General features: G+C 38.8%; 2 long non-coding RNA genes across 2 annotated transcripts in view; both read left to right on the forward strand.

The window, feature by feature from the left end:
* Positions 1–6,613: 6,613 nt before the first annotated feature.
* On the forward strand, positions 6,614–16,228 carry LOC126933507 (uncharacterized). The gene is made up of 3 exons (XR_007718644.1): positions 6,614–6,851; positions 9,475–9,617; positions 14,044–16,228. It is a non-coding gene; the product is annotated as an uncharacterized LOC126933507 (long non-coding RNA).
* A 3,579-nt stretch (positions 16,229–19,807) lies between these two features.
* The window catches only part of LOC126933693 (uncharacterized), a 30,596-nt gene continuing 22,562 nt past the window's right edge, over positions 19,808–27,841 (forward strand). The window contains exons 1-2 of the long non-coding RNA XR_007718704.1: positions 19,808–19,992; positions 25,933–26,147. This is a non-coding gene — a long non-coding RNA (uncharacterized LOC126933693). The remainder of the gene's footprint in view (positions 19,993–25,932; positions 26,148–27,841) is intronic.

The following is a 27,841-nucleotide window of genomic DNA, read 5'->3' on the forward strand; positions in this document are numbered from 1 at the left end:
TTACAGGAGACAAATTTGGAGTCCTTTCAAATTTATCTTCATGACAAAGTTCTGAAATGATGCATTGGGAACATATTTGCATCCTTAGTAATAAGACACTGGTAAGTACATAACACTAAACAATCACTATCTCAGGTGTGAGAATGAAGTCCACAGCTAGAAGGAGAGTTAGGCAGGTGACAAATCCAAGGTGAAAAGGGCAGAATCTCCTCCATGATGAGGAAAAGACCTAAGACTGGTCTTAAATTTCAGTCACTGGGCTGGGTAAAAAATGTGGAGGGGGCGAATATTTAGGGTATGGGATAAATAAATGAAAACAGGTTTGAATTCTGACGAGGCAGTCTCAGAAATCAAGAACTGAATCCAGAACTAAGGCTCTGCTGTGGCCTGGGCTTCAGAAACAGTGCCCTAGTAGCCAGGAGGAAGATGTCCTTGAAGAGACACATTGCCCTAGTTCAGACGACGGGCCTTGCTATTACGAGTGTTGACACTGTAGATGTTTGAGGTGAGGGATGCAGGAGTATGGCTCCGGGATGAGAAAAGTCAGGAAAGGAAGCAAGGAGTTAATTAAGTGGAAGGGAAACAAAGAAGAAAATCTACTAGAACCTGGGTCCGTTCATAGAACCTGGGTCCGTTCAAACATCGAGGCCTTTCTGAAATTTGCTTCCCTCTGCTCCCACCGGCATGGCAGATGGGCAGCTGGAGGGTCTGATACTCACACACCCAGGCCCACAGTGAGCCCAGATCCTTTTCCAACTGACTCCACTTTGATGCATTTTCCTTCCTAGACTTAATCTTTTCCTACATCTGTTCTCTCTAAAATATTCATTCTAGGCTGGACATAATGGCTCACAGCTGTAATCCTGGCACTGTGGGAGGCCTAGGCAGGAGAATCACTTGGGCCCAGGAGTTTGAGACCAGTCTGGGCAACATAGTGAGACCCCGTCTTTACAAAAATATTAGCTGGGCATGGTGGCATGTGCCTGTCGTTCAAGCTGCTCAAGAGACTGGGGCAATAGGATCACTTGAGCCCAAGAGGCTGAGGCTGCAGTGAGCCATGATTGCACCACTGCACTGCAGCCTGGGCAACAGAGCAAGAACCTGTTCCAAAACTGAGATAATAAAATAAAGTAAAATCCTCATTCTAGGGCAAAGAGTGTAACATATCAATGATTATTTCTGGTTTTGTCACTAGTTCTCCCAATCCCCCATCCTATTTAAGTTTTGGTATCCAGAAGTTTTTCCTAACTGCTGTCCTGAGACCTTCCTACCATATGCAGCCGTTCTCTCCTACCTCACTCCCAGCGGAAGTTGAGGTTAGGTATTCAGCACTCGATATATAATGTCCCTAATGCATATTCCACCGTGTTTAATGACTTATCCATCGCCTTATGTTCCTACACGTTTGTAAATACCTCAGCTGCTGAAGACAGGAGGAAAGGGTAAAATCAGCCTGCAAGAAACTCTGGAAGACTTTTTACTGGATTCTCCTTTGAATGGTACATGTGGAGTTTCTCTTAATGAGCTAAATTGGTTTCATTATTTGTAATTGGGCTGCAGGTAACTCCTTTAAAAGGCAGGTTATTCCCCCAGAGATGTGAGCAGAACACTCGTGGCCTGCCTGTGAGGCTCTGGAATGCCCTGCGGGTCTCTCTGGTCCTGACTTGGAGTGCTTCAGGCTGATGCTTCTGGAGCTCACAGCCTTTCATTTGCAGACTATACTTTGTCCTTCTTTCTTGCAAACCTCATGCTTTCCTATTACTTACCTCACTGTTAAAAAGATGTGACATATTGTTGTCTGCTAACCTGGACGTACTTCAGAAACGCATAGTTCTCTTCCCTCTCCTCTTTTTCTACACTCTAGTTATATTGTTATTGTTTAGTACTTTTTTATTCCAAAATGCTTGGGAGCAATGCATAGCACCAACTGCGTGGACTCCTCTCTGCCAATCTCTGCAGGAAACGCTCCAGATTACAAACTGACACTCAGGCACCTCCGTGTACTTGGAACATCTAAAGGAGCAATATGCGTATGCTATACTTATATACTTATCACACACACACACAAGCCTGAATCTGAGGAGTTCAATATGTTTTACAGAAAACACAAAACAATCTTCAGCAAAGAACTTGGACAATCAAACGTTGTATTAGTTTGGTGAAAAGTAATTGCATTTTTTTTGCCATTAAAAGTAATAACCAAAACTGCGATTTCTTTTGCACCAACCTGATACAACTTAAATGCTATTGATTTAGTCACATTTCCTGAAGCATGACTCGTAAATGAAGATATTTAAAAAGGCAATATTGTTCACGGAGTGGGAATCTGGCCTGAGAACAAAAGAGATTATTTCTAAGATGTTTCGATTCCTGGAGGGATTTAGACAAATCATTTGACTTATTGGAGACTGAGTCTCCACATTTTAAATCAAGACACTGGGGGCTACAGGCATTCTGAGATGATGTCCAGCTCAAAAATCCATCTTCTAAATTCAAATACTTTACATTGAATGATTTCATCACAATCTATATTAATGTAACTGTCCAGAAATTGGGGTAATCTCACTATTTTGTCTTTTTAAAAAATAAATGTTTTGACTTTCAACAGATTTTGATCTACGGAAGAAATCACAGCCTCTGTAGAGAACTCAGAGAGTGCTGCTAAATCTCACTCTTGAGTTCTCCTAGTAAAGATCTTATTTACTATAGCATAGCCTTTTACAATTGAAAAACAGTATTAATACATTCTTATTAACTAAAATCAATGTTTTATTTAGATAGCTCTAGTTTTTACTTAATGTCTTTTTTTTTTTTTTTGGTCCAGGTTTGCAGCCACAAACCACATTCCACTTAGTCACCATGTTTCCTTAGGCACTTCTGGGCTGTGACAGCTTCTTGGGTTTTCCTTGTTTTTGATTACTTTATAGGTTTGAAGAGTATTGGCCAGGTATTTTGTAGCATGTCCTTTACTTGCGATTTGTCTGATGTTTATCTCATGATTAGATTGGGCTGTGAGTTTGAAAAAGGAAGACCACAGGGATCAAGTGTCATTTTTATCACCTTATATCAAGTGCATATACCATCAAAATGACTTCTGATTGTTGATGTCACTCTTCATCACCTGGCTGCGGCAGCGTTTGTCAAGTTTCCCCTTTTTCCGGCTGTACTCCTTGAAAGGAAGCCTAGGTATGCTCAGCTCACACCTCGGGGATGGGGCGTTGCACTGCACCTCCTTGGAGGTAGAGCATATACGTTGCTTGGATTTTTTTCTCTTTTTTTTTGCATAAGAGAATTGTTTCTCATTCCTATTTATTCAATAATATATTTACATCAGTATGGACTCATGGATATTTGCTCTATACTTTAACTTATAATCAAATCTGTCTTTGTTATTTTATTCCTCAAATTGTCCCAGCTTTGGCCATTGGGAGCTTGTTGCTTGGCTGTGTTAACTTGTCACATCTACATAACTGTGTGTGTGTGTTTCTGATTTTTGTGTTGTTTTGTCCTAGTTCATTTGTGCTGCTATGACAGAATATCACAGACTGGGTAACTTATAAATAGTAGACATTATTTCCTTATAGTTCTGATGGCTGCTAAGTTCAAGATCAAGGTGCTGACAGGTTTGACTCTCTCGTGAAGGATTTTTTCAGGAGAGTGGAATGTTTTGTCCTCACATGGCAGAACAGCTGAAGAGCAAGCTAGCTGAATGGGGAGTGAAGCATATCTTACCAGTGCCTTAATCTCATTAAGAATGGTGTGGCCCTCATGGCCTAATCACCTCTTAGAGGTCCCACCTTTTAATAGTGTCACACTGACAACACCTAAAGTTTGGAGGGGGCATGCTTAAATTATCATACTTACTTTCTGACATCATAAGATGGTCCAGGCTCATCTTACATATTTTCTGCTCTAGTCCTGGAAACATCCATTGATCCAAAGAATTCTGGGTTTGTTTGTTTATTTGTTGTTGTTGTTGTTGTTGTTGTTTGCATTGGAGAAAATATTAAAAACCAAGATATGGCTACTAGGTGTGTTTGTTGCAACTAAGATGTCATTGATTCCATTCCAGGCTTTCCATATATATGAATAAAAATACTTCTATATGTTACTGCATGTGCTTTAGTCTGTTCTTTACGGTCATGCCAGACTAGGTAATGTATTAAAAAACAGATTTATTTTTTATAGTTCTGGAGACTGGGAGGTCCAAAAGCATGGCACCAGCATCTGGCGAGGGGCTTCTTGCTGTGTCATAACACGGCACAGGGAATCCCATGGCAAGAGGGCAAGAGTGTGCATGTCACCTCATGTCTCTCTTCCACTTTTTTATAAACACACCGGTCCTATCATAGGGTCCCCACCCTGATGACATTATCTATTTCTGATTAACTTCTAAATGTCTCACCTCCAATCAACATATACATTTGGGAATTAAGTTTTTAACACAAGAAGTTTTGGGGACACATTCAAAGACTGTATCTTTCTTAAGCTAAAATGAGTTCATACTGGTGTGTACAACTTTAATTCATTACTATATCAATTATTCTGGCCTCCTCTCTCTTGGTTATCTGTAAATTTTCGTCCCACCATCTATTTACTTTATCATTAAATTCTGATGTACAGTTGTAGCAGTATCAGAATTGCTGACATGTAACTCCATGGGAAACAACTTTATCATCCAGGGTATAGTGCTTATGCACAGTTTCCTTTGTCTTAGTCTTACGTACCCACAGTGCTCATTTCACAAGTTACTGGAGCCAGGACCTTTACCCCTCAACCTCCTCAGTGAACTTGTTTCATGCATTTGTAATACAGTTCATTCGTTTTGTTACATTCTGCATTCCATTGTGGGAGCCCCTGACCTCATAAATGATTTATCAGATTTGCATACATTAAGGTTCACTGTTCGTGCTATAAAGTTCCATGCATTTTGACAAGAGCATAATATCATGAATCTATCATTCAATATCATGCAAAATAGTTTTACGATCTAAAAAGTCTCCTGTGTTTCACCTATTTAACCATTTCTACTCTTTGAAAAACCCCTGGAAGGCACTGATCTTTTTTCTTTACCATGCTCTAGTTCTGCCTTTTCCAGAATGTCACATAATTGGAATTATACAGCATAAAGCCCCTTCAGATTAGCTTTTTTCCCTTAACAACACACATTTAAGGCTCACTCATGTTTTTCCTTTTGCTTGATGGCTCAACTTTTTCATTGCTAGATGATATTCAGCATATAGATTTGCCATAGTTTGTTTACCCATTCACCTATTGAAGGAAACTTTGGTTGCTTTCAGTATTTTGTGATTATAAATAAAGCTGCTATAAATATTCAGGTACAGGCTTTTTGTTGGCACAAAGTTTCAAATCAATTTGGATAAATACCTAGAAATGTGATTGCTGCATCATATGTTAAGACTATGTTTAGTTTGTTAAAAATTTCCAAACTATCTACTAAAGCAGCCGTAGCTTTTACCATTTCAATCAGCAATGAGTGAGAGTTCCTGTTTGTTTGCATATTCTCCAACGACTGGCATCATCAGTATTTTGAATTTTAGATATTCAAACAGGTGTGTAGTGATATGACTAAAAACCTACTGGATGACATTATTATTTTAATTTTTAATTTCATAATGTCAAATGATGTTGAACATCTTTTTAAATGTTTATTTGCTATCTGTATATCTCCCTTAGTGTTATGTTGGTTCATATATTTTGCACATATTTAAAAGATTTTTTAATTTTATTATTCTTGTTTTAAGTGTTCATGTTTTTTAGACATAATCCTTTATCAGATATGTGTTTTGGAAACATTTTGTCTCAGCCTGTGTCTTATCTTTTGATTCTCTTCACAGTGTCTTTCATAGAGAAGAAATTAAAATTATGTTTAATTTTAAAATACACCCACTTAATATTTTCCCTTTTATGAATTACTCTTTTGGATTTGTACCTTAAAAAAAATCACCAATTCAATGTAACATAGGTTTTTCTCCTATGTTTTTCTCTAGATATTTTGCAGTTTTGTTTTGTACATTTAGGTGGATAATTATGATAATGACAATTTTATATAGACATTTAGTTGTTTCTGTACTATTTATTTAAAAAACAACCCTTTCTTTATTAAATTGCCATTGTTATTTGCCAAAGATTAGTAACTGTATTCATGTCATTCTATTTCTGCATTCCATTATTTTCTATCAATCTATGTTTTTGTTTGTTTTCCAACACCATGCTGTCTTGATGACTGTGGTGTTATGTCTTGACATCAGGTTGTATCGTTCCTTCAACTTTGTTCTTCTTGAATGTTGTTAGGTATTTTGGGTCTTTTGTTTTATCACATAAGCTTTAGACTCAATTCGTAAATATCTACAAAATAGTGTGCTGGAATTTTAATTGCAATTATATTGAATCTAAAAATCAGGATGGCAAAAATGGACCTTTAAACAATATTGAGTTTTTCAATCCATAAACACAGAATATATCTCCTTTATTCATATGTTTGATTTTTTTTTAGTTTTTTACATATATAATCTGTACTTAATTTCACATTCCCATTGCTAATTTTTTACATGTTGAAAACTGATAAACTCTATATTAACCTAGTGTCCTACACCCTTGCTATAATCACTTATTAATTCCAGAGGTTTATATTTCAATTATTTGAGATTTCTGCATGACAGTCATGTTAGCTGTGAATATACACAATTTTATTTATGTATTACCAATCTATATATCTTTTATTTCCTTTTCTTGCCTTATTGCACTCTCTAGGACTTCCAGTTCAATGTTGAGCGGGAATGATGAGAGGAGGCAGCCTGGACATTTTTGACTTTTACCTGATCTTGGGGGTAAAGTACCCAACTTGTCACCATTAAGTATGTTAGTTATAGGCTTTTTGTAGATATTCTTTAAGAATTTAAGCTTGCTTTATACCTATTTTTCTAAAAAAAAATTTAATGTAGGTGGGTGTAGCATTATATCAAATGCTTTTCCTGAATTTTTGCATTAATTTATACAATTGCATATTTTTTGTTTAGTCTGTTAATATGCTAGATTACATGAATTGATTTTTGAATGTTAAACTAGCTTTGGATACCTAGTATACATGCCACGTGAGCAAGGTATACATTATTTCTTACACGTTTTTAGGTTTGATTTGCCAATATATTTTGAGGCCATTTTGCATATAAGCTTATGGAATATATTGGCCTGTAGCTGACCTTTCTTGTAATGTTTTTGTTTGGTTTTGGTATTAAGGTAATGCTCACTTTATAGAGGGAGTTAAGAAGTATTTCCTCTGCTTCTGTTGCTAAGGGAGTACATGAAAAAGAATCATCTATAATGTTCAATAAATCTAGAAAGAGCAAATAAGAAGAAATATTACATTTTTAAATTTATCTTTTCTTTACATTTTAGTTTGGGAAGTTTCTATTGACTTATCTTCAAGCTCTTCGGTACTAGATTTTTTTCCCCTGAGATGAGTCCAGTTTACTGAGGACCCTATCGGTGCTGTTCTTCCTTTTAGTTACAATGTTTTTATTTCTAGTATTGTTTTATTGTTTCTTAGAATTGCCATTTATCTGCTTATATTACCCATCTCTTCTTGCAAGTTGTTCACTTTTTAAATTAGAGTCCTTAGTACATGAGTTATTTTAAATTCCCTCTGTGATAATTTGAAAATCTCGGTCAACTTTTGTAGCTTGTTTTGTCTTTTCTAACTGTTTTTTCTTGCATTTTACCAGGCCTTGTGTTTTGTTGTGATTGTTGTTCAAAGGCAGATGTGATATGTCAGGTAGTAATAGAAACTGAGGTAGACACCCTTTTATTTATGTACTTATTTTAATTTTTTTTAAGAGATGAAGATCTCTCTATGTTGCCCAGGCTGGTGTTGAACTCCTGGTCTCAAACAATTCTCTTGCCTCAGCCTCTCTAGTAGTTGGAATTACAGGCAGGAACCAAAATGTTAGGCTAAATAGGTTTTTAGTGTGAGGTTTTATGTTAACCTGGCTAGGAGTAAGGCTATATTTAATGTTTGTTGTATCTGTAGGTGCCAGAGGTTCCAAATTCCTTTAGTGCCCTTGTTTTCATCTCTTTTGTTGAACCTGAGCTTCCCCTAAGAACTCCTCCTTAAACAGTCTGTGACTTTTAGTTCTTTGAACTATAATCCACTGTTATCACACTGGAGCCCTGTTGGTGCCATGGTAAGGTTCCAGGAAGGGGAAATGTTCTATAATCATAGAATCTCTAATCTTACAAGTAAATCTCAAGCTTTGAGTGCACCTGAGTCCCTGGACTGTGACCTTCACAAGTGTTTCTTCAGTTTCATGTCCCCCCATGGATAGGCAACACAGTGAGCCCAAAGAGATCTGGAGTGAAGGAACGCCCTTTCCTGAGTGGACTAAGGCTCTGGAATAGTTTTTGCTTGGGTGATTGGCCTTTGTTATGGAGAATACTCTGTACTTCGCAAATGGTGCTCTTCCCCCTAGAGAGGGGCAGGCTCTTCCTAGAACCTTTCTCAAGAAACCTGTGCAGTGCCTGTAGGTAAAACCTATGCAAAGTGATGGATCTCCTAAAACTGCAACTCCCCCTCCTCTCATATATCAGCCTCCTGCTTTGACACACTTAGCCTCCAGCAATTCATTAAAATAATCGGTAAGATTTTTTACTAGTTTATGGCTCCAGCAGCTTCTGCTCCAGGTAAATTAATCTCAGCTGTGATTCTCTGTATTTGCTTTTCTTTGTAGAGTTCAGAATGGTGATTTGCAACCTCAGTTCTCTGAAGAATACCAAAAAAGTTGATTTTCCGTTTGTTCAGCATTTTTCTTTATTATTGTAAGGAGGAGAGTACTGACTTCCAGTCTCTTTACATGTGAGAACTGTGATGGGAATGTCTTATTCTTTTCTAAGTGCTTTATCATTTCCCTGGGTTTTTCAGCAAGAAGTTTTTATTAAAAATTTATTTAAACATAATTGTGTCAATAAAACACTAATAACTTGAAAACCATTTTTCATGTCAAGTGGCATTAGTTTAATGTACATTTACAAATAATTGTAAATGGTGGCTTTGCTAAATACCAAGCTCCCTTTTAAGAAGGTACATTTTACAACAGTCATCTTGCCTGAAAACGTAAAGGATTTAGTGATAAGACAGGGAGATAAAACTACAAAATGGGTTGTTTCCATCTCTCTACTAAATGCATGTTTCTAAGACTTGAGGATAAACTGTGTGCCAGGAGCTGACTAAATGTTTTTTGTGTGTGTGTTGTTGTTGCTGTTGTTGTCGTTTTGAGACGGAGTTTCTCGCTCTGTCGCCCAGGCTGCAGTGCAGTGGTGCAACCTCGGCTCATTGCAACCTCTGCCTCCCGGGTTCAAGCTATTCTCCTGCTTCAGCCTCCCGAGTAGCTGGGACGACAGACTTGCTCCATAGCTGGTTTCAACCCACCACCTGATGTTGCCCTTTCCTTTTTGCAGCTTCAACATTGCAGCTAAGCAACATTCCTTCCCGATAAGAGAACAAGACCATGAAGTGTATCTGTTCAGTTTACGGAGGCTGTGCATTGAGTGTCTTCATGCCCTCTGCTTCACCTTTTGATGTACAAGAGCCTAACTGAAATGTAAGGAAATGTTACATCTCCACCCCAGAGTGAAATAGATGTATGTAACATGCATGTTAGCTTACTGTGCATGTGTGCAGCACATTTGTGGCTATTCATAGTTCCTCCTATAACCTGTTGAATATGTATACTTAGCCAACTCATACAGCACAAATTCCTGTCTTATCCTTTCCTCCCTCAAAACACCTGCTTCTCATTTTCAGCCACGAGCTATGCTTCTTGCCTGCAGGTTGCTCTACCCAACTTTAGAATTAAAGCTCTCTTTTCTAAATTTACAGATTTTGTGACTTTTTCTGGTGACAGTAACAAGAACTAGAAAGAGATGTATCATTTAGGGTTTCATATGCCAGGCAACTGAGTTTGGAAGGGATTGACACAGCTTTGTTTAATTGTATCAAATTTGATTTTTAGAAACCTGTACTCTTCTAAATACAGATTCAAATCTGAGGCTTAAGAAAAAAATAAAGCAAAATATTCACACAACACTATACATTTTCAGAAGGAGCTTATATATAAGCACAGGACTATACAATCAGATATTGATGGACTGAGTAGTGATCAGTTCTTACTCATATGTTTTATTCTTTGTATTAAATTGTATTGAATGCAAGTGTATTTAATAGAATCTTCCTTATTTAAGAGGCATCAAGGATACCTCATCATAATTCAGTAGACTGATGCATTGAGAATTTTAATATTATTCTATTTGTTAATATTCCAACATGAATCAAAAGGTCTATTACTCTCAGATTAAGATATTTGGGTAATTAATGTTCAGATATGTGTTTATAAAGTATTGAGCTTTTGAAGAGGAACGTGGGTAATTATCACTATTAATTTTGCTCTAAATTATATTTCGGCTTGTGCAATTGTTATAAGCACAGATTCTGGCAAATATAAACTCTTTAAGCAAAACATATTTAGAGTATCACATTTTCTTTGGCTAATAAAATTATAGTCAGTCATGAACATTATTGATATGTTGATTTAAAAAGATATAGTAAAATATCTGGTTAATAGTTTTTTAAATGAGGAAATAAATGATTACAGAAAACAATAAAATGCAGAAATACTTTAAGATGACTATCTAATTACTCCAGAATTTCACTGCTCATATTTCTAATTTCTGCTATAAACACCCACACAGGAATGTTGGTAAAGTCTTAGTAAAAAGAAAAATAAAACTAATATCTATTACTAATGTCATATATTAAGCCCTAATATTGTTGTCTACTCTTTCACTGAGCAATGTACTCATCTTTTAACCCCTTAGCATCTATAACTTCAGCCACAAATTTCTTATTTTAAAATGGCTTTATAGTCTTAAGGCTGAGGTTATATTTGAAATGAACAAAAGTATAGAGATTGAAATTCAGCAGTGCAATTTTATAACTTTACAAATAAAGATATTATTTGAGATATTGAGAATTTTAACATTCTCTGAGTCTTAAGAAAAAATAAAGCAAAATATTCACACTTACACTATAAATTTTCAGAAGGAGCTTATATATAAACACAGGACTATACATTCAGATGTTGATGGACTGAGTAATGGTCAAGTTTACTGATATTTCTTATTCTTTGTTTTAAATTGTTGACTGCAGGTGTATTTATAGAATCTTCCTTATTTAAGAGACGTCAAGGTTAAGCTAAGCTTTATGGATAAGGGCACAGCCTAAGACTAGAGGAATATTGTCTGAGACCAAGGCGTTTTCCACCTCTTAACAGATATGTAATCTTTACTGCACTTCACTGAACATTTGCTTTCCATTTGTAAAACTGATAATAAAAAACTAACTTCTGGAGCTGCCATAAATATTACCCTGAGAAAAATAATTAAAACAGTAATGAAAACGTCTCAACACAGCGCATGTCTCTCTTTGCAAGTTCAATATGAGTTATTCTCGTTACTACTATTGAGTTAGTGACACGGAGACCCGCGGATGATTGGTGCTTCTGTTGCAGTGGTTTTCAAATGGGGTTGATTTTATACCTCAGAGGACATCTGGCAATGCCTGGAGACATTTTTGACTGTCACAACTGGGAGAATAGGGTGCTACTGGCATCTAGTGGGTAGAGGCCAGGGGTGCTGATAAATGTCCTGCAATGCACAGGACAACAAATAATTCTCAGGTCTATATTGGCAATAATGATGAGGCTGAGAAATCCTGCACTCTGGCACTAAGCTTCATTATCTTAAGAATAAATCTCATCTCTAAATAATCTTTAAATTCTTACTAGTGATCACAATGAATAGGCTTCTTAAGGAAACTCATTTTATTCTTTTCTGTAATCATTTATTTTCTCCTCTAAACAACACTCTTTATTAGACCAGGCATCATGATGCATGCTGGAGGTTCAAAGATCAAATACATGAAGTTTGCCCTTAGTAAGATCACAGTACATTAATTTATAGAGGGAAACACATAATTGCCCCGCACTGAGATGCATAAATCATGATGACAGAGATGTTGCTTATGATGGTGGCAGGAGTGGGGGTACTTAAAGATGTTGCTGGAGAGATGGGATGGAGTGTGTCATGCATGATCTGTTCCCACTAAAATGTCTGTGCACTTCACCTTCTAAACCAGGGGACAGGACTGAAAGGTTTGAAGCAGGAGGTACCATGACTCAATGTGTGCTTTATAAAGCTTTTTTAGTGTTAGTATATACAGGAGATGAAAAATGTGAAAGAAGAGATACACAAACCAAACAGGATACAACTTAAAAGTGCAAACTAGAGATTGTGAAATTCCAAGTTTGGCCAGTGACAGGTTCAAGGGGAGAAACTTATGAATAGGGTTTTGCACGAATAGTTGATGAATGAGTAGCTGAGGGAGAGAAGAGAGGAGTCCTGTGAGAAACCTAGATTGCTGTGTCAGAGACTGGACTGATACAGACTAGACTGATACAGACTGCGCTGATACAGACTAGACTGATACAGACTGCGCTGATACAGACTGGACTGATGCAGACTGGACTGATACATGTGGAAAGAGAAAGGTGGGGAGAAAGGAGAATGGGTTTAGTTTGAACATTCTGAGCTGTGGGGCTGATGTTCACAGAATTTGGGAGAGGGATTGTTTGGAGCAAAAAGAATAAAGGTTGCCAAAATACATATTTAGTTATTGGCACTGAGGGCTCGGTGCGGTGGCTCACACCTGTAATCCCAGCAATTTGGAAGGCTGAAGCGGGCGGATCACCTGAGGTTAGGAGTTCGAGACCATCCTGGCCAACATGGTGAAATCTCTACTAAAAATACAAAAAAAAAAAAAAAAGTATCCAGGCATCCCAGCTACTTGGAAGGCTGAGGCAGGAGAATAACTTGAACCTGGGAGGCAAAGGTTGCAGTGAGCCAAGACTGCGCCACTGCACTCCAGCCTGGGAAACAAAAAGGAAACTCCATCTCAAATATATATATATTATATATAGTATATTATATATAGTACATTATATATGTTATATATTATATATAGTGTGTGATATATATTATATATTGTGTATTATATATTATATATTTTATATATGCAAATATATATATTATGGGGACTAGGCAGCCAATGCAATAAAAACTTGAGTCTCAGTGGATTTTTGTCAACTCACTTTGGGGTCTGATGGTGGTAGAAATGTGGATGTCCGTAGGTTTTATATGGATACAGAGCCACATGTGAGAAAGCCTGGATTAGATATGGATTGGGTGCATATCAGCACCCAGGAGAAAGTGGCAGCAAGGGAGGAGGCTGGCAGAATGCTTTTTTATTTGTTTTTTAATTATCTGAGCCCATTCCAAATGTCACAGGTAAATATGAACACATAACTCATTAATTGTTAGCAATACATGAGTTTGTAAGGATGTATTATTAGTAACATTAGCATCTTTATTATAATGTTGTGCCCTGAATTCACAATTGACAGGTATACTTTCCATCTTTTTCATGTAATTATATCAAGTATGGTATTGCATACAATTATTGTCCATTACATATTTATTGATAAAAACTAAATAATTTTACAAAGGAGAATTTCTCAAGTCACATTTGACAGAGTTGCTCAAGTTTAAATTACATATACACATATATGTACAATCTCTACACATAAAAGACATATACATGCATTTATATGTATATGTATTATTTACACACCCATAATACTTACAGTACATAAACACAGGCACACAGACCTGTTTCTTTGAGATAATTTTAAATTCAAAAGAATGCATAATTGGTCAAATATTGTCAAATGAAGCCATGCTTATTTTAAAGTGAAAGATATAAAGAAATAATTGTGCAGACTGTTTGTCCTTAGACGTATGCAATTATACAAATTAGGAGAGAAAAAATTTAGTAAACCTTTAGTCCCAATCAGTCCATTGAGAAATGTTAATTTAAGGAAAGAAATAGAAGATAATTTGCACGTTTCCTTTTAGGTTCCTTGAGGAGAGGCTGGGTCTGGCTGGAGACTGCACTGCAGAGGGTAACCCCTGTCTCCTGGACCACCTAGCGATGCTCTAAAATCTCAAGGAGACCCTGCTAGCATTTACTTTATGCAAGACTAGCTCCAGAAAGCCCACGCGGCATGATGCATCTAGAGAGTGTTCGAAACAGGAAGAGTCTTCTCAATGTGCCTGAAGACTGAGAACAACTGCGCACATTTATGTGTCCAGAACACTTATAAATACACGTTAGCATATGATAAAATAGTAACTCATGGCCATTTATCATTTGACCAAAAGCTTTTCAGTGGAAAAATCTTTAAAACTTTTTTGGCGGGGGCTGATTCTTGGGGCAACGTTGTGCCTTCTGAAGTCCTTCAGTGTTGTTAATCTCCCCATTTCCGGTGCGAGAACTGAGGGTCAAAGATGAGGCTTCCCTGATGGAAAGCGTTGCAGCTGGCCAGCCGGCCTGGATCCCCAGCTCTGCAGCTGAGACTGTATCAGCCTAACCTCACTTCAGAAGACTGCATTCGCTCACGTTCTGAAATTCACTTCATTGCAAGAGCCACGTACTCTTTTTCCAAAAGAGGCTAATATACCAGGGCCTGGGCCATGCTGAAGCTGTGTCGTCTCTCCTTCCTCCTTCACGGGCTTGTTCTATGTGACTGGCTGAGGCAGGCCCCGCAGAGTCCTCTGGCCATCCCTCTACACTCTGCTACCTGCTGTTTGGGTAGCTATGCGCCTACTTAACAAGTGATCGTTTTGTTTTCACGGGTGTGACATCTGCTCGGTACACTGATAATGCCATTGCTTCTCAGCCTGGAGCGTCTCTCGCTCCCGCGGGCTGTTCATGTTCACATTGCCAGACCTGCGAGAGTAGCCTCGTGTCTCCTGAGTCATCAAAGGACTCAGGCCCTGCTCACTGCCTGTGATGAGAAAACTCCAGAAAGTGGACAGCAAAACAGCGCAAGCCAAAAGACAAATACCTATTTTCCAATAATCATTTGGAAAATGTCATAGTTTGGGATGTGAAGCCCAGAGAACTAGATTCTGGGCTGACTCTGCTATTTGGTGCCCATGATTCACAGGAGAAGTCCTGTCATTCCCCTGAGCTTCGGTTTTCTTACCTGTAGAAAGGAGACAGTAGCACTTGTCTTGCTTCCCTCAAAGGCTCATGAAGAGGGATGGCTGGGATCCTGGAGAGTTAGAAGCGGCTTCGTGTACATAAAGCTGGATAAGCTAAACCAACCTGAGCCCTGTCACCGCTGTCAGGAAAGGAAGGTGTGCTCTGGAGCTGGACCCCATGGCTTCCTCTCTGCTCAGACACCTGGACAAGCAAGTCACGGAGCTTCACTGTGCCTCAGTTTCTCTGTGGGGGAACTCCTTGTGGGAGAGCACTTTTACTTATCTGACATTCCTGCTGCAGACTTTATCAAGGTTAGAAATGGAAAGCCTTTAGATCCAGGGCTGGCATGGAGTGAGCTTTCAGGATTAATTAGCGTGACTTTGATTCGGAGCAGGCTGCAACTGAAAATGAGAATTGTTTTTTTGTTTTTTTTTTTCCTTGGAGTCAATTTGAATTTTACTTGGAGAAATCACAACACTGAACACAAATGGGTCTTTCACTGCCTCTTCTCCCCAGGCCTCTGCGTCCCTGTCCTGAAGCTCAAGCTTGCCTTGTTTCAGTGCCCCTTGAAATACGAAGTAAGTTCTGTGCTAAGACACTTGGTTCTCAGGTGAAGGTCTAAGAAGAAAGGAGGATTTTTACTACCCAGAAACTCACATTCTTTGGAGGAAATTGGAGAAAGAAACTTAGGATGCCCCAGGAACATTTCCACATTTTTAAGGTCAAATAACAGAAGTTAAAAAGGGAGTAGGTAGACAACATTGTTTTTTGACCTTTCCTTACATCGCATATGGGTCTAACATACGCCTCTTTACAAAACTGGAGTAGTTAGGCCTGGCGCGGTGGCTCACGCCTGTAATTCCAGCACTTTGGGAGGCTGAGGCAGGCGAATCACGAGGTTAGGAGTTTGAGATCAGCCTGACCAATATGGTGAAACCCTGTCTCTACTAAAAACACAAAAATTAGCCGGGAGTGGTGGTGGGAGCCTGTAGTCCCAGCTACTTGGGAGGCTGAGGCAGAAGAATTGAACTCCGTCTAAAAAAAAAAAAAAAAAAAAAAAAAAAAAAAAAAGGTGGAGTAGTTACTTGCAGCACAGATTTAACAACCCTCAATCTTTATCACTTACATCTTTTATTGTGCAACAGGCTATAACCTTGCTCTACCTACCCAAGTTACCTGTTTATTAAACAAACAAACAAAAACTCAGATTTGGGGGTTTAGGACAAAACAGGTAGGCCTCAAATCCATTTACAGATTAAAAGATGGTATTGATTTAAGGCTCCAGATTTTCACTCTCACACTCAGAGCCTGATAACAGTCTTCTAAAGTTGTACCCTACTCATCCTTTCTTTGCTAAGGTTAATAATTAACAAGTCAACCAAAAGGGGCACCTGCACCGGAAAGGTAATTTGACAGTGACAAGACAGGAAGAGCTGGCCCCCGTACAGGCTGTCTTACACCTGCAACTCCTGGTCGGGCGCAGTGGAGGCTCACGCCTGGAATTCCAGCACTTTGGGAGGCTGAGGCGGGCAGGTCACTTGAGGTCAGGAGTTCCAGATCAGCCTGGCCAACATGGTGAAACCCTGTCTCTACTTAAAATACAAAAATTAGCCAGGCATGGTGTCAGGTGCCTGTAATCCCAGCTACTTGGGAGGCTGAGGCAGGAGAACCATGACGAGGGGTGGTTGGGATCCTGGAGAGTTAGAAGGGAGACAGACGTTGCAGTGAATGGAGACAGACTCTGTCCAAAATTTAAAAATAAATAAATAAATAAAAAGAAAGACCTGCAACTCCAGCTGCGAAACTCCCTCATGATTCCCTTTGGTTCCCTATGATTTGCTTATATGATCTTAGCCTGGTGTGCATGTGGAACTGGTGACTGTGAGTGTCTGTGCAAGTGCATCTTCCTGCGAGGAAAATGAATGCTCTACATTTCCTGTGGATACAAAGATCTGCTCGAGCAAGTTAACACAATTAATTATGCAATGTGAAAATTTCTATCCCACAATTCTTATTTATTAGCACATATGGTTTTCCATAATTTTGGAAATACTTTGGAGGAAAATGTTAGTTAGAAATTTGCATTGTAAGCTATAGAATAAGTATGTATTAAACATCCACTATATATTTGTGTATACACATTTTTTTTTTTTTTGAGTCACAGTCTCGCTCTGTTGCCCAGGCTGGAGTGCAGTGGCACAATCTCGGCTCACTGCAAGCTCCGCCTCCCGGATTCACGCCATTCTCCTGCCTCAACCTCCCGAGTAACTGGGACTACAGGCACCCGCCACCACACCCGGCTAATTCATTTTGTATTTTTAGTAGAGACGGGTTTTCACCATGTTAGCCAGGATGGTTTCGATCTCCTGACCTCGTGATCCACCTGCCTTGGCCTCCCAAAGTGCTGGGATTACAGGCATGAGCCACCTATGCCCGGCCTCTCTATACACATTTTTATTTATGTCCAGACATATATACATATTCCAATTTTACCTGCTTTTAGTTTTTTGTAATTTACAATTGTTTATGCATTGGAGAAAAGTCATATATATTTGAGAATATTTTAAATTCATCATGATTATTACATTAATATAAATACATTTGAATGGTATATTATGCTTTTCCTGATATATATATGCATATTATACAATTTATATTGTATATACATGAACAAGTTCTATAAGAACACAATTATGTGCATTCACACATCATTTGTTCAAAAGCTCAGGAGAATGCTATATATCAGATAAATGAATTTTTCAGATCATTGAACCTTACTATTTCAAGCACAAGCATTTAATTTTTAATATCTGCAAGGAAATTTTCTGTAGGCCACTCCCTGGAGTTCTTGGGAAGATACTACTGAGCATAATAATAACAATGAAGAAAAAAAAACAGAAAATATTACCATAGAGTGAGTATCTATTATAGCCCTCACTTTGCACATACTTACGTCAGGAAATCCTTGAGATTTGGTGAACTGGGTCCTCCCATTTAGATGTAACTGTCAAACAAAGTGGGACTTGGAGAATTTTGGTAACAAGATTCAGTTATAAAACTAAGAAGTAGAATTAGGATTTAAAGGTATGTCTTTCTTGCTCAAATTTCCATTGTCTTTCTCATACATTTTCTTCCCTTGAGTACCTTACCATACTGGCATTTATGGTTTTGCCCACAGGCTCTGACACCCATAGACAGTTTCTGCTTTCTAGTTTTTCTGGGGCTTCCTTTGATGTTGAAATCTCCATGTTGTCTTCTACTGCATACGACTTTCTGTTCTAGTTCTGCCAGTTCTCCTCAATTTTGTTTCTTGTAATGTGCTCTGTGCTGGTTAATCAGAAAAGTGGGTTTGATAAAAACTATTGGTTAAAGTTTATTTGGTAATTAGAGGTAATTATTCCCCTTGTTTCTTATAAGAATATATATTTGTGTCAGTTAGGCACTGGACAGAATGACTTTAACGCAACCAGGGTTTTGCTGTGTGTACATATTCACTTGCTAGTCACATTTTACTGTAAAGAAATATTTAAAAGGAAATGCAAATCAACAATGATGCAAAAATCTCAAAAGAACTCACATTTAGAAATATTTAATAAATACTGTAGGTCAGTTTGAGTTCTTCCAAAATATGTTCCGTTAACAGCTGCTTTGTGTATTGTTTCAGACCTTTAAGAAAGAAAGCATGTTAATAAAGAGCAGTAGGCCACCTCCTTCCCCATCTTATTCTAAGGGATTTGTGCATACTTCTACAGATCGTATAAAAGTTTTATGTCCATGTTTCTGTAACTGGTTTGGCTTTTTCTAAATTGTAGGAGAAGAAAATCCAATCTCTAGTTTCTTTGTAGCATATAATTGGAACAAGATAGTCAAAGAAAAGAGAAAGCTTAGAGAAAGAAAAGTCATTTCTGAAAGTTTGAGGATTTAGTATATTATGAAAGAAAACTAGCTCAGGTTCAAAGGGTTATTAGAAAATCTAAGAGGCCCTGCCAGCAGAACTTTTCTGGTGCTATATAGACTTCAATGGGCAGTGTGAAATATAAAATAAGATTTTAAAGTTCAGTGATGAAAAGGACACAGATCATCCACAAAATTCACTTTAATTGAAGGTAGAATTTTGTTGGATGACGAGAGAGTTGAACATGTGGAGGGATTTATAGGTTCAATGTGGTGACACCAAAGTCTCATGTTTTCTCTCTCAAAGAATTTCGTATTTTGAAGATAAGCATTGTAATCCATTAACAATATATGACAATATAGACACATTGCTTCTTTTTAATCTTTTTACTGATTATGAAATTCCTTTTTTCATCAAAATTTATTACGACCAAAGAAGTAAAATTTTACAAGTTCGTGAAAAAAGTAGTTGTACCCAATTACAAGGTAACACCTCCCTAGTATCTAATTCCACATATATTTTCTTCACCACCTCTGAAAGAAATTCCAACATTATTTTCCAGAACATACATAGAGAAACAGAATTACTCTGTGTATGTGGGCGTGTGTATGCGCGCGCTCCTGTGTGCGTGTGCGAGCGCGCTCATGTGCGTGCGTATATGTGCGCGCGCGCGCTCGTGTGCGTGCGCGTGCGCGTGTGTGTGTTTTGGCTTTATCTGTGTTCTTCAGGGACTCCAGGTCTCTTCAACTTCCTCCAGCACAAGCTCTAGGTGTTCCTGAGGCTGTCGGGAGGCAGCATTCATAGGAACTTTGGGCCGCATTGTGGTATCAACCTGTCTTGCATCCTCTTCCCTGACCCGCTGCTGTGGGGCTACTTGCCAAGGTCACCAAGGAGATGTGTTCCGTCAGGCCTCTCAGTGAAGGTACTGACCTCCTGCAAGAACCGGGGGTCCCCCGCCCAGGGAAGAATTTTGTCAGTGGCCCTACCCTATCCCTTCCTCTTCCCCTGCAGGGCCAATGTGAGCGGCAGACCTCGCGTTTGCACTGCACTGTCCCTTCTGGCCTCCCCCTCTCCTTCCCACTCCCCAGTCCTCTGCCACTGCTCCTCTCGCTTCGCAGGCAACAAAGCCAGCCAGGTGACCCGTGTCCCAGAGAGTGTGCACTAAGGAGCTCAGCAGCTCTCTCTTGGATTTGCTCTTTGTCGAAGGCCTCTTGCATGAGAACACAGCTATTGATCATGGAGTCCAGACCAAAGGGAATGGTGGTGTGAGTAGCATTGTCCTAATACTCATGATTCCTTCCTGTACTTCTGGATTTTTGAGTCAAATGTTTGTGGTTTTCTCTTCTCCTGTAAAATGAAGAATTTCTCAGGAAGTCCTAGGTGATTCGTGTACATATGTGGCTGTGTAGTGGATTATTCACCAAATAAGTGGATGCACACTGGCTCTCCACATATGCACTAAATGAACCACTAACGTGTTTTATCCAGGCAGTCCTCAGCCCTAAAGCTCACCTTCTCTCAAATGCAGTTTCGTTTTTCTTATACATTTTGTGGAAAAGTTGAAGACTGTGAGCAGCATACCGCTTGCAACAATGTTTAAGGGTCCAGTAGGAAGATCAGACTGACTGACGTGAATCAAAGCTTTGCCTCTTAAGCAGAGAAGAGAACTGTGGGTGCAAAGGACCCAAGTGGGGTTTCCAAGGAATAAGGGGGTTTCTCATCAACATGTGTAAAATTTTAATTATGCGGTTATTTTAATTATAAGTTCTAGAGATTTGATGTAGCGTATTGAGCCTATAGACAACATGCTGGTATTGCACATTCAAAAATATGTGAAGAGAGAGAATTCGTATTAAATTGTCTTACCAAAATAAAAAATAAATTAAAATAAACTAGAAAATAAGTAAATAATTAAATAATTATTGCCTCTTACAACTAACTTTGGACAAACATCCTACCCTGGTAAAGCCAGGGCATTTTTCTGGCTGAAAGTATGTTTTAGGGCTGAGGACTTCCTAGATGAATCGCATTAGTAGCTCAATTAGGGCATATGTGGAAAGCCAGTGTGCATCGCATATTTTGTGAATAATCCACTACACAGCTACATGTTTACATGAATAAGCTAGGACCTCCTGAGAAATTATTCATTTTACATGAAGAAAGACAACCATAAACGTTTGGCTCAAAAATCCAGGGGTACAAGGAGTGATCCTGAGTATTAGGACAATCACATTCACAGGCATTTCTCTGGCTTTACCAGGGTGGGACACTTGTCCAGAGCCTCTGCCTTTTCCCATTTTCCAGATATTCCATAAAAAGAGTTACTGTCCAATACATAATTAATACTAATAGCTTTCTTAGTTTATTAGTACTAGTAAGAATGTGGCCGAAGTTCAGACTGACAAAGTTAAACCTGCAATCAGTGGGTAAGATACCAAAATCATTTCATAGCACTAATTTTGTGGACAATAACCTAGAAAGCCTCTGGAAAGTAGATGTCTTGTGGCCCGTGTGACTCACAGAGAATGAGCTGACATAGCTTCAGACTCCAGGGAGAAGGTTAGCCCTGTGGTCAAGGAAGGGTAGGTGAAAGTTGGAAAGGAATTAACAGTAGAGACTGGTATCGAGGGATTGTTTACTCAATTTCTTTGATGACACATCATTCTAGCACTAGATCTTTAATTATACTTGTAGCAAATATATACAATCTTTCATGTATTTTTTTAATTAAAGGATGTTAATTTGTTGACTTTAATATCAACGTAAGAGTTTGTCCTTCTTAGTGAATCCCTGTTCCTCAGCCTGGTCAAATCTAGTTTTCTCCTCTCCAGTTAACTGGTTGTTGAAAATGTGTTTCTTTCACATCAGTGATTCAGGAGATAAATATTTAGGTTCACATAAGGAAACTATCCAGAGTCTCTGTCATTTTGAGCTCTTGAGTTGACCAGGAATTAGAATCCAGTGATGATTATTTTGTGTCTTATTGACCATGCTGAACATAATATCATTTAATTGACTCTGAAAACATTTCAGTTTATAAAATTTAGCATCTATGACAATTAAGCAGCTTTCTGCCTCGAGGACTGCTTGTGGGTGCTTCTCCAAGTTCTATTTGACTCTCCTGAAGGGCTCCTTAGAGCTTTTAGTTTTTATTCATGCAAACCAGTTGTCTGCTCTAATTAATTAAGGAATCTGAAGACAAAGCTTAAGAAACAAACTCAATTTGGATTTTGAGATAGAAAAATACTATATCTCCAATATTTTTGAAAATACAATGTGAACTTCTTAATATACATGTTGTAGATTTCAATCTGAAAGTATTGATTACTCAATTATAAGAATCTAAATTAATAGGAATATCACTATTTAAATATATTGAACTTCCAGATATTTGGTATAGTTTTAATTATATATAGGTTACCTAAGCCTATTCTGTGTGTGAACTTCCACCAAATTCCATATCTTTCAAGTGGCATGTGTAATATTGGGCAGAGTTCTTATAATGCCTTAATCTGCATTTGTCTCATCTGCAAACCTGAGGATAAGATGCTACCTTGTGAGCTCTAAGCTCATGGATGCTGGCATTCAAGCCCTGGTTATTCTGTTTCTATTTTAAGGCCATGAAAAAAGCTTAACTTCTTTTTCTTCAATTTTTCCAACCTGAAATGACTTTTAATTACCCTAAAGTAACATAATAAAAGCATATACCTCTCAGGGTTGCTGTGGAAACAAAACAAGGTGATGCTTTCTGACTATTTGCGGTGTCTAACAAACAATTATGATCTTACAAAATGTTAGCTTTCATCATGGTCATTACCATCACCTTCTTTTTCTAACATTCTTTGACTTTAGGAAAATCAATTTTGTTATTTGCTGTGATTATTTTGTAAACTAAGTTTGTTCACATTTTCCTAACTTTTATTATAATGAAATATTTTTATTTTAAAAATTAGAATGAGAAGTGAAAATCAAACAAATGTTGAGTTGAATATTTTATTAGGTGCTTTGAACTTGGGAGACACATATAATCTATTGGATATAACTGGAATGTAGCTATGATTCTTAGTCTATGATTCTTGCTGTCTATTTGATCTATGTAATGTTAATGTAAATTACACTGTCTATACAGCATGCTTGACAGAAGTAGGAAGGAATAAGTGGTTCTCTGAATGCCTTCTATTTTGATTTAATTATTTTTGTATTACAAAGCAAGTTTATCCTTAATAACTGATGATTTTAAGTGTCACTCCCATTTTGCTATGAATTCTTAGAGTTTCCATTTATTACATGTTACTCAACATATGAGATTATTGAGCAATATTTCCATGTATTCTTATTAGTATTGAAAAGCTGTTCTCATCTAAATATTCTGATTTTTAGAGAGTTCAAGGCTTCACATTACTGCAAGGGTTAATGGCAGGTCTATCTAAACAAACTTGAAAAAGTCAGAATTTCTCATTTCATAAATATTGTTGGACCAAAATTAAATCAGAAAATAAACAAGTTAGTACTAGTTTGTACACACACACATTTTAGATAGAGTACGGTTTTCATGTAGGAGAAGTCATAAAGTAAATACAGAATAAATGGAATGAATATTACTACATTCTCTTCATGGAAAAGCAAAGCTCAAATAGGATAGTAAAATTCACAAAAAGGACCATCAGTATCTAATTATGTAATATTTACAAGTTATTTCTTTAAAATTATAAGCAAAGTAAAAGACAACTAACTAGCATATATTTGCCAGAAAATAAAAGAGAAAAAGCTGTAAAAGGAATAGCATGTAACACACCATGGAGACCAATACACACGGTAGCCCCAATTTAGGAATGAAAAATAAAAAGGACAGGAGCTACTTATGGAACAAAAAATTCACACAGGCAATTAACCCTGCCTCCTTTATTTCCATTTTATTTGCTATTGTGTCTTGACACAAATAATCTTCACCTCCATTCCCCATCCACCAGCCCCGGAGCTCAAAATGCACTGATCCTACTATTTTTCCACTGTCCCTAATCTTCATCACGTCTATGTTCCCTCCCTTCCCCACCCTGGCCTGCAGTCACACAGTTGGACAGTGTTTGGAGCTCTGTAGCTTACTAACCTTCAGCAACATTCCACATGAGTGAGTTGCCCACTGAGGCTGGGCCACAATATTAGTCATTTTTACACTGCTATAAAGAAATGCCCAAGACTGGGTAATTTATAAAGAAAAGAGGCTTAATTGACTCACAGTTCTGCATGGCTGGGGAAGCCTCAGGAAACTTACAATCATGGCAGAGGGGGAAGCAGGCTTATCTTACATGGTGGCAGGTGAGAGAGAGCAAAAGAGAGGACCTGCCAAACACTTATCAAACCATCAGGTCTCGTGAGGACTCATTCACTATCAGGAGAACAGCATGGGGAAAACCATCCCCAGAATCCAATCACCTACCTCCCTCCACACGTGGGGATTGCAGGCCCCTTCTTGAACATGTGGGGATTACAATTCGAGATGCGATTTGGGTGGGGACACAGAGCCCAAGCATATCAGCCACCCTGTCACTCTCCCACCCTCCTAACTTCCACTAATGTCTTCAGGCCCAGAATCCTCTCCAGCTCCTTCTTATCAGTTGATAACCGCTTTTATTTCTAGACAATCAGAAGAGGGCTTCTATGTGCTCCCACACCTCCTCTCTGCCTCTTTTCTTGGTAAATAGATGGGTTGTTCTAGCTGCTATTTAATGCCAAACTCTTCATTTGCACAATTGATCCAACCACCTGTCAGGTATTTAGTGACTTGCTCTTTCAGTATGCCTTTGTGTACTACATGCATCACAGTGTGCTTTCTTTCAACGCTAAATGAGCTTTCCCTCAGCCCCACAGACCTCATCTATGGCACTGGCTTAGCTCCCCTTTGCTGCAACTCCTGGAAACTGTCTCCTGGTTTTGTTGACTATCCTTTCTCTGCTTGTCTCTTCTTCCTTTCATCAGACATCCCACTTCACAAAAAACAGCTCTTATCAAAGTTAAGAGGGATCTCTATGGTTCAAAATCTCAGTCCAATTATAAATTTCAGTCCTTATCATAGTTGATGAGTAAGTAGCTTTCAGCAATTGATCACTATCAGGTCCTTGAAATATTTCTTTTCTTCTAGTTTCAATGAAACCACTCTCTCCATGCTCCTCCTTCCTCATAGGCAGCTGTTACTCCTTTCTTCCTAATCTTTGAGTATTGGTGCATCGCAAGTATCAACCCTCAGCTCTGTTATTTTCTCTCTCCATCCTCATTCACACAGGTGAGCTCATTCAGCGCCATGGGTCTAAATACTACCTATGCAATTAGAACTCCCAATGTCCACTTCCATGGAAGTGGAAGTGTGGAAATGAGAGGAAACCCTGGCGTTTCCTCTGATCTCCATGCTCCTGTGTTCATCTTTCTGCCAGGCACCTCCACGAAACTGTCTCATGAGTACTGAAACTATTTCCAAAAATGAGTCCTTGGACACCTTAACACCCAAAGCTTTCCCTCCCTCCCAAAGTGGCTCAGGTCACAAACCTTGGACACACCTGTGAGTCTCCTCTTTTTCTCACACCTCACATCTAGACAGCCAATCCCATTCAGTTAGTGTTTAGGATTTATTGTACCAAAATTTGACTCTTTCACTCTATTTTCAGAGATGCTGCCCTGGTCTCATCTCATATCTCCCTGAAATAAATATAAGAGCGTTCTGAAAATCTTTGTGCTGCTACCATTGTAGCCCTCCGACCACCCACAGTCTAATTAAACCACAGAGATTGTATTGGACCCTATTACTGTGTTTAAAAATTGCTTCCCAAATTAACAACTTTAGAAAACAAATATGTATGATTTCCTGCAGTTCTGCAATGTGGAGATTCACGAGAGGTTAATCCAGATGGTTCTGCCCAGGACCTCTCATGAGGCTGCAGTTCGCTCTCAGCAGCAACGCCGTGCAGTGGCCTCTGCCAGGCCTGGACTCAGAGAAGCAGGAAGGCATTTCCGACCTTTCCACTTCAGGCACTTCTTCCTCTGAAATCCCAGCACCCTCCGCCTCAGGCGCAGTGAACTGTAAAGGTATGCTCCCTCCCGAGGGTTTTTGTCTACATCTTCTTTTTGAGTGATTCACCTTTCCTCTCAGATCCCGACATGCCTCGGTTCTGGGCATGTATAAATTGATAAGAATGACATGAAAAGGGTCTTCTTTGTGTGTCTGTGAAGTGACCTGGGTTTATAAACGTCTGTGAGGGCAAGTAGAATTGGGTACCTATTCACATGGTTATTTAGCAAATGAACTTCTCTATCGCGTGCAACTAAATATTACCTTAAAACCATGGCAAAGTGTGAAGAACTTTAATAACACTTCACTTTTATCCTTTAAAATGGCCATGTGCTCTCCCATCCCTTGGCAAGGATCTAATTCTGTCCATTAACTCACTGTTCCTGGCAATATTGAGTGCGTTCCCAGAGGCTTCTAGCTGTGCCACACCTTTGAAGCACTGTTTAGTGCGCCATATTGCTATTCACTCAACCTTTATTTATCCCTTGAAAATATTTTATCAATGCCAGTTGTGTTGGATTGTTTTTGAGAAAGATATTTGGAAAGGGTTACCATAAATTAACAAGATCTTTCGCTCAACAAATTCATGGAGTGTGTGTATATGTGTATCCAAATGCAGTCCCTCTCCTTCAAAATGATCATCTTGGGAAATTATATACATTCCTCCAGTCATCATGACTCAAAAGACCTTTATTTCCAGCTGTTCCTAAAGAGTATGGGTCTGGGAAGAGAAAACTGTGTTTGAATTCTAGCTTTGTTTCTTAGTAAATATAGAAAAATTACTTAGACATACTGGGTCAGAGGGGTTCGTCCCTAAAACAGGGAGTGTACACAGGTGCTTTGGGGATGGCGGCAGGATTAGAGGCCACATATGGAAGGCATGCAGCCCTGTTGCTGGCAGTAATACCACGAATGAGCACATCGGCTCCATCTCTACTCCATGTTTGCCTCCTCTTAATGAGTCATCAGTGCCAGCTTCAGAGGCTGACTCTTGTGAGACTAGAAAACAAGTCTCCAGCTATTGATCTCAATCTGTTGTTTTGAAAACTCTTCTCCCTGATTCTGAATGTCTGCCTCCATATCTGACTCCACCCCTGTCTGACCTCTCTTAGGCTTGTTGGTTTTCTTTTTTCTTTCTTTTTTTATTTTTGAGACGGAGTTTCACTCTTGTTGCCCAGGCTGAAGTGCAATGGCCTGATCTCGGCTCACTGCAACCTCGCCTCCTGGGTTCAAGCGATTCTCCTGCATCAGCCTCTTGAGTAGCTGGGATGACAGGCATGCGCCACCACGCCTGGCTAATTTTGTAGTTTTTTGTAGAGACGGGGTTTCTCCACGCTGGTCAGGCTGGTCGCAAACTCTCGACCTCAGATGATCCGCCCGCCTCGGCCTCCCAAAGTGCTGGGATTGCAGGCGTGAGCCACGGCACCCGTCTGGCTTGTTGGTTTTTTTGAGTTTTCTTTCTGGATTTAGATGTCAGCCTCCTTGTCCACTGCTCTCTTACACTCCCACCCCTGTTCCTACCTCAGTGCATTTTATTAGCTTAGACAAGGTCTTCGTACTTCACATCCGGCCCCAGTGATTGTTCCTCAGTATAGCTTTTGCCTGGTTTAGCCAGCCTCCCTCACTCCTAAGAAAAAGGTGAACGTTAACAAAAAAATACTTGTGGAAATATTATGTATCTTTAGAAAACGTATTTGTATTAATTTATAAT

The sequence above is a fragment of the Macaca thibetana genome, chromosome 13 (assembly GCF_024542745.1).
Source record: "Macaca thibetana thibetana isolate TM-01 chromosome 13, ASM2454274v1, whole genome shotgun sequence".
Lineage (NCBI taxonomy): Eukaryota > Metazoa > Chordata > Mammalia > Primates > Cercopithecidae > Macaca > Macaca thibetana.